This window comes from Xyrauchen texanus, chromosome 38 (assembly GCF_025860055.1).
Source record: "Xyrauchen texanus isolate HMW12.3.18 chromosome 38, RBS_HiC_50CHRs, whole genome shotgun sequence".
NCBI classification, from domain to species: Eukaryota; Metazoa; Chordata; class Actinopteri; order Cypriniformes; family Catostomidae; genus Xyrauchen; species Xyrauchen texanus.
The window spans coordinates 18,048,847-18,055,925 of record NC_068313.1 but is presented as its reverse complement, the minus strand read 5'-3'; the positions used below and the strand labels follow the sequence as shown (position 1 = coordinate 18,055,925).

The following is a 7,079-nucleotide window of genomic DNA, read 5'->3' as shown; positions in this document are numbered from 1 at the left end:
ATTAACTCTCTTTTTTTTTTTTTTTACTAGATTATATAGTAAATGTGAACTAATTTAAGCAAAGACAATATGCAGTATGTGTGTGTGTATATATATATATATACACACACACACATACATTTATTTACCTTTAATTGATGGAATTATCCATTTGCATTCATTTCTGGGATATGTACATACAAGCTTGTGAGCATTTAATTATTTCAACAATCCCCTGATCTTTTAAATCATAATCAGAAATAAGTTTATTGACATATGCACACTCAAGGAATTCATACATATTTGTTCAATAACAAAAGCTTCCAAGTACACACAAAAATTGACTTAAACTAAACAGTGGCAACTGTTCTCCACCGGACAGCGACGCTGGAGGCAACATCTTCTGATATGCTGGCATTTCAGGCAGTGATGTTCAGCAAAAACATCACTGTATGTCTTCCCAGCTTGTCCATCTTCAAAGAGGCTGTGGTGGGGTACATAGCAGGCTTTGCAGATAAAACAACTATGAAGAAGATTCTGTGCACTACCTGTTTATCAGCACTCCATGTCGAGCGCTCTTCCCAAGATGAACACACTGATCGACATGAAGTCCTGAGGTGGATTTATCAGACCGTAGACAGCGTCCTGAAAGTCTGCAAGACAGCTGAGAAGATTCTGGAACTCCATGATGGTTCTGCATTCAAGGAACTTGAGGCACACATGTTCAACCTAGAACCATACAACAATCACATCTTCATACTCAAGTGCATTGCAGAAAGCTGCACAAATATCAGGCTCCACTTCATTGCCAGGGAAACATGTGCTGCATCACACTCCAAACGGCTTAGGAAAACTCTGGGCAAGCTTGTACAGCAAAAAAGAAGAAAAAAGAAAAGTTTGATATAAAGATCAGGAGCCAAATGCACCAGCTATATGCAAGTTAAAACTTAGCCTAGTTGTGGCGTAAATGGGCACTAAGTCACAATTTATGCACTACTCGATATTTGAGCATTGTACCATTAAACTTTGGTAGGATGTAACCCTACATATAAACAAAATATTTATGGTAGACTCTGACCAGGTGTAACTGATGGCATAAAAAAGCAGACTGATATTTTATGACATCAATAAGCTTATGTTTTGCATGACAGGCATCAATCATTTCGATATACATTATGATGTTGACATTTACGAGAGAGAGAAAACCTTACTTTTAAGCTTCTCTTCAGCATGAAACCGTTCAAATGGTGGAGTTTTCAGGATGCGTCGCCCGGTGTCAAGTTTCAACACAGTTGCTCAATTCTGAGTAATTCTAATTCTGAGTAATTCTTACGCAATTTTAGTTTTATTAGTAGATTTTGTGCTGTCTGCATTAATCCGCATGTAATAGTAGTATTTAAAATGCAGCATTTTGCAGTTTTAGTACTTTCAACCCTCTACAATCATGTTGGAGAAAGAAGTGTCATTAATACATTTTTGTATTTACTCACCAGTTTTGTAAGCATAATATAACAAACAAAATATATATTAAGCAAACTGAGGGGGACACCTCATATATATTCACGCAATATAGTATATTGCAATTTATATATATATATATATATATATATATATATATATATATATATATATATATATATATATATATATATATTGAATTAAATGATATTAAAATCACAAAGAAATATATATATATATATATATATATATATATATATATATATATATATATATATATATATATATATATATATATATATTTCTTTGTGATTTTAATATCATTTTAGCTTTTAAAAATTTACAAATTTCACATTTTATCAATTTATATGATGTCATGAAATCACATTTTTAATAATGATAAAAGCTGTTGTCAATGTTTGAAATTTCATACACATTTTTAACAAAACAATTCACAAGGTAGGAACCTAATAATGAAAATTAGGGGTCGCGATTGTGAAATTTGGCTGACAATTAATTGTCAAACTAATAATTGTGATTATGACAATTAATTGCCTGTTTTCGATGTTTCATGAATATGACGATTAATTAACATAATAACTCACAAATAATTTATACAAATTTAGCTTGAGTCATATAATACAATAAGGGTATGATTTCCTTTTAAGGCTTCAAAAAAATGAATGACAATCAAATATAAAAGTATAACAATTATAATATTTTAATTATCAAAATATGTCTCTCAAGAGAACTACTCTTGTGACAGTTGCGTGAGCAAACGAGGTTTGAACATCAACCGTAACAAAATCAAATTGAAGTTCATGGCTTTTTAATACTTCTGTGTACAAATATGAAGGCTGCTTATTGGATCAATGCAGGTAAACGTCATATTATGCGACTACGCATCACTTGCTGTGAAAAAACTTGCTGTACACAAAGCGAGGCACGCACCTTCCGGGGCAGTCTAGCAGCTAATATATAATATATATAGGCCTATGTATTTGTATAGTCTAGCACTATTATATATTACAAAAAAAGATCAGTATTATGTAGGACTATCTCATGTTCAGCTTAGCTCCATTTGATCCATATTATTCTATTTTATTCAATACATTTTTAGGGTGATGACGCCATAAAATATGACGACAGACATTAGAAGCTTCATTCTAAAACCTCAATAGAAGTTTCGAATGTAAATATGACATGACATTTGGTACAGTCTAGTATGAACGGTCAGAATGACCACTATGGCCATTCTAGTAGTTATAGACTTTCGGTAGTTCTAGTGTTAAATGCAAACAAGTCTATTGCTTGATTAGTGTCCTTTGGAAGATCAAAGCGTGTCTCAGCCATGACAGTATTACAAATGTCATAGACAGTAATGTCTTTGTATTGAAGGCCAAGTTTAAAATATATCTCTATAAATTCATGCGCATCCATGCTCTCAGTATCTTTGAGTAAATGAATGATGGCAATGACGCAATCGGAAAAGAGCTATACACACACCGGAAACTGTAACGCGTGCGCACGCGATAATATCTCGTGCGCACCCGCGATAGTTTCTCGTGCGCACGAGAAAGTCTCTTAGATTTTTTTTTTTTTGCACAGGTCACTTCGGGGGCTCCGTATTAATATATATATATATATATATATATATATATGGTGCTTTGGTAAGTGATAATTATGACATACAAATTATACATTTTTATTAAGTCATTATTTTGAGTTACTAAAACATGGTTATGAAAACTTTTATCTCATAATTTAGATTTTATTTTTTGGCTCATAATTTTTACTTTTTTATCTCAAAATATTGACCCTTTATCTAATAATTATTACAGTATTTCATAATTTAGAATTATATCTCATAACTTTGAGTTATATTTCATAATTTTGATTTATCTCAAAATGTGGACAGTTTATCTCATAATTATGACTTAGTATCTTATAATTTTGAATTTTTTTCTTATAATTTTGACTCTCAAAATATAGAATTTGTGTCTCAAAATATAGAATTTTAATCTCATACTTTTGACTTTTTATCTCATGATTTTGACTTAAAGCACTTTTTATGTGGCAGAAATACAGTATCAATGAATGCAGAATTAACAGTTTTAAGCAACATATTTATTTATTGCCTGGACTGTGTGTAATGTTTATAGTTTGCTACATTATTCAAAAATGTATGCGGTCTTGCAATTACTCAAGCATGACATCTAAAAACCAAATGAAGGCATGCTTCATGTGAGCATGTGTAACACCGGTTCTATTAACCTGAGCTTAATTCATATTAAAGTGTTTAAACACCGGAGTGCATTCCAGGTATTAGTGAGTTCGCTGGTGCACTTGATTTTCCTGTTGTTCTTTGTCCAGTTGAAGATCTAGTTGTGTGAAGTTAGAAATCAGATAAAACTTTAAGCATAATTTGCCTGAGCAGTGTTTCACTTAGGTCTTAGTGATACCTCATCTTGCTCATTTGGCACTTGTCTCACTCATTTTTTACAGCCGTTTTATTCTCTGGAATAGATCTGGTCCTAGTTAGGTATTGCATATGGTGAATTTATTTAAATTGAGACTAGGCCTATAATAAATGCTAAGACAATATATGAATCATTCTTGCTGCACATTACAGCACCATGGACAGCAACAGGTGCAACACTGGATAATAACCATTTGGATGCATTTCTACCATTCTCAAATTTATATGATGATGACCCTTTTGAGTGTCTAAGTTGACTCCAGTATTCATTATGCAACTACTTAAATTACCTATAATTCGAAGGCTCCATCGTGCTAAAACAGCTTAAAAATTTTATCAATACTGTATATTCTAGTGATTTTACATGTAGTTACAGTGTAAATGTGGTAATATAGAGTGGAATGGTAAAAACAAAACAGGAAGAAGGAAAAAATCCTCCCTAAAATGTACACTTTATTTGAACTAAAAGTACAAAACAATGGTCAGTATGAACAATACTTGCATGGCCTCATTCAACCTCTTTGGTCTTGAAGGTGGTTTGAATTCACTCCGAATAAGCACTGAACTGTGGAAATGCAGGAACACCATGATGCAAAATGTAAATCTGAATGATTAAACTTCACAATTTCAAAGCCTGCAAGTAAATATAAATTGTACTGTACCATTCAACAGATATGGAGGTATATTTTCAGAAAAAATAACTAAAACTAACATTGTTGAAACACTGCCACTTATCTAAACCGTAACAATATAAATAGAACACAAAAGTTTAACATATTTACAAGTAATGCTTAAAACCACATACAATTCTGCTCCAAAAAATGGTACAGAGAACATTAAGGAATAGGTGATAATCTGAGAAAAGAGTTTGTTTCAGAATTTCTTTTTGAAAAGCAACATATCAATACAAATGTTGTGAAATGATTCTAATTCAACATGTTTTTGTTTTGTTGTTTTTTTTTACTTTATCCAAAACAAAGCACAATACAAGCATAGGGCATGGTTTTCATAATCAAACAAACATTGGTCCCTGTATTAATTCTTCTATAATATCCAAAATCACAATTTTCCTTCAGCATCCATTTTATAGGTAACAGTCTTCATTAGACAGCTTAAAAGGTCAATGTAAAGTGGTAACTAATTGTCTTATACATTCGGATAGGTATAATATTAGGAAGTAAATTTAGCTCCTTTTTACAGTTTGACAATTTTCATGTGCTTGTTTAGGCCTGAAAACCACCCAAGTGCTCAGTATAACTGCGAAAATCATGCCACACATCATGCAACAGATTAGGTACTACATAGAATTACAGTACGAAGGAAAGGAGAATAAAAGCCTCAGTGTTTCTGCATATCATGTGACAATGCCAAAATGAGTTTGCATGCACTAAATGATTGGGGCACAGAAAGAAAATAAAAACAGAAAATAACTTGTATAACAATGAAGAAACCAATATGAATGAACACTTTACAGACACAGTTTTCTGACTTGATTTTCAATGCAAAAAAATTAACATATTATACAACACACATTAATTAAATCCCCCTTTACAGGAGAGGCAAAGACACATTACAGATGATGGTGGAGATGTAACTGACACAGTTACTCAGGCTCTCCATTACACTTTTTATTTTTTCCACAGATATGACCAACTGCTCACTTCTCTCGTGGATCAAAGGGACTGTATTCAAATAAATCCTAAGGAAAGAGAAGATATCTTAATTAGGGCTGTCAGTCGATTACAATTTTTTTATCGAATTAATTACATGGCGACCCGATTAATCATGATTAATCGCATATAAAAATACTTTCTGAGAAATCTATATTTAAATATTTAACAATATATTTCTATATATATTAAAAAAATATTCAGATAATTAAAATGCTTTACATTCAGAGTTAATCATTGATAAGACGATACAAAAAGCGGCTTTTGAATACAATGTATTGTTTACTACCATATTATTGATCATAAGTCAATCATTGGCATCCAGTTCACAGCAATCCATTTCACAAGTGAATTTGTCAGTCAGTTGGAGATTTATTATGAGGGCTTGTTTAAGGACCCGTCAATCTACACCTGCGTCAGAAATGCTTGTGTAGCGTCTCATAAACATAAAATTTTTAGGTCACTGTGTCAAGTTAAATATAGTTTAATACTTAGAACACATCTTGAGATCCCTTAGTTCAAATTTGCTCTCCATCAAATGTTTTGAACGCAAGAATGTAACGCATGTCTGTGTTGTGCTGTCTGCTGGATGGTTGGTTTTTTTACTGTATAAACTGCGCATTACCACACAGCTGACGTTTCACTTACTGCCCTCTGGAGTAAACAGGTGGTACTACAAGCTTGCATTTCTCAGGAATCTTCCTTATTTCAATCCGGGGGCATTGCGATTAATTGCATTCATTTTTTAACCCATTATTTTGAATAAAATCAATCACACTGAATTAACGCGTTAAATCAACAGCCCTAATATTAATACACACACACACACACACACACACACATATATATATATATATATATATATATATATATATATATATACATACATACAACAGTTAATTAATGTCCTCGAATCTGATGGGACGTTCCATGAGCACTGATGATCTGACACCATCAGCACTCCGACGCTTCACTGTGTATGTCACTCCGCTTGTGTTCATGCAGTTCTAAACTAAAGTGTAAGAGTAGTGCAGATCTGTTAAGAGCTTCTCTCTTTTTTTTATATTACATATGTTAGCCAGCATGTGGTGGCAAAAGATCATTTTTGTGTAATATGAACCAGTTTGGAGACGTAAAGTGAATATGCGTCAGCTAGTGTTTACATAAAACAGCTCTTCGTAATCACTTGTAGTACTAATACTAAAGTTAGGAATAGCTTTAAATGGCTTTAAACAAACAACTTCAGCATTACGGCTCATCACAGCTGAGAGAATCAACAGACTGATTAATTACACAGGACATTGCGGTTCCGGCTACCGCAAAATAGGGAGAATTACCCCCGCTTGGACACTATTTATCCACCGTGAAAGCTGATCTTCAGAGAGCTGACAGCATCTCTGCTTGGGAGTGGCAACAGGTGATCACACACACGCTCCATCATCTCTCTTTCTTTCTCACTGTCATACACACACACACACACACACACACACACA

The 7,079-nt window shown here is 33.0% G+C and overlaps 1 protein-coding gene across 2 annotated transcripts in view; it reads right to left on the bottom strand.

The window, feature by feature from the left end:
• Positions 1-4,355: 4,355 nt before the first annotated feature.
• LOC127631993 (CD166 antigen homolog A-like) overlaps positions 4,356-7,079 on the bottom strand; it is a 48,812-nt gene continuing 46,088 nt past the window's right edge. For both annotated transcript variants that reach the window (XM_052110437.1, XM_052110438.1), the window contains exon 16: positions 4,356-5,615. The gene's annotated coding sequence lies outside the window, so the exon portion shown is untranslated. The remainder of the gene's footprint in view (positions 5,616-7,079) is intronic.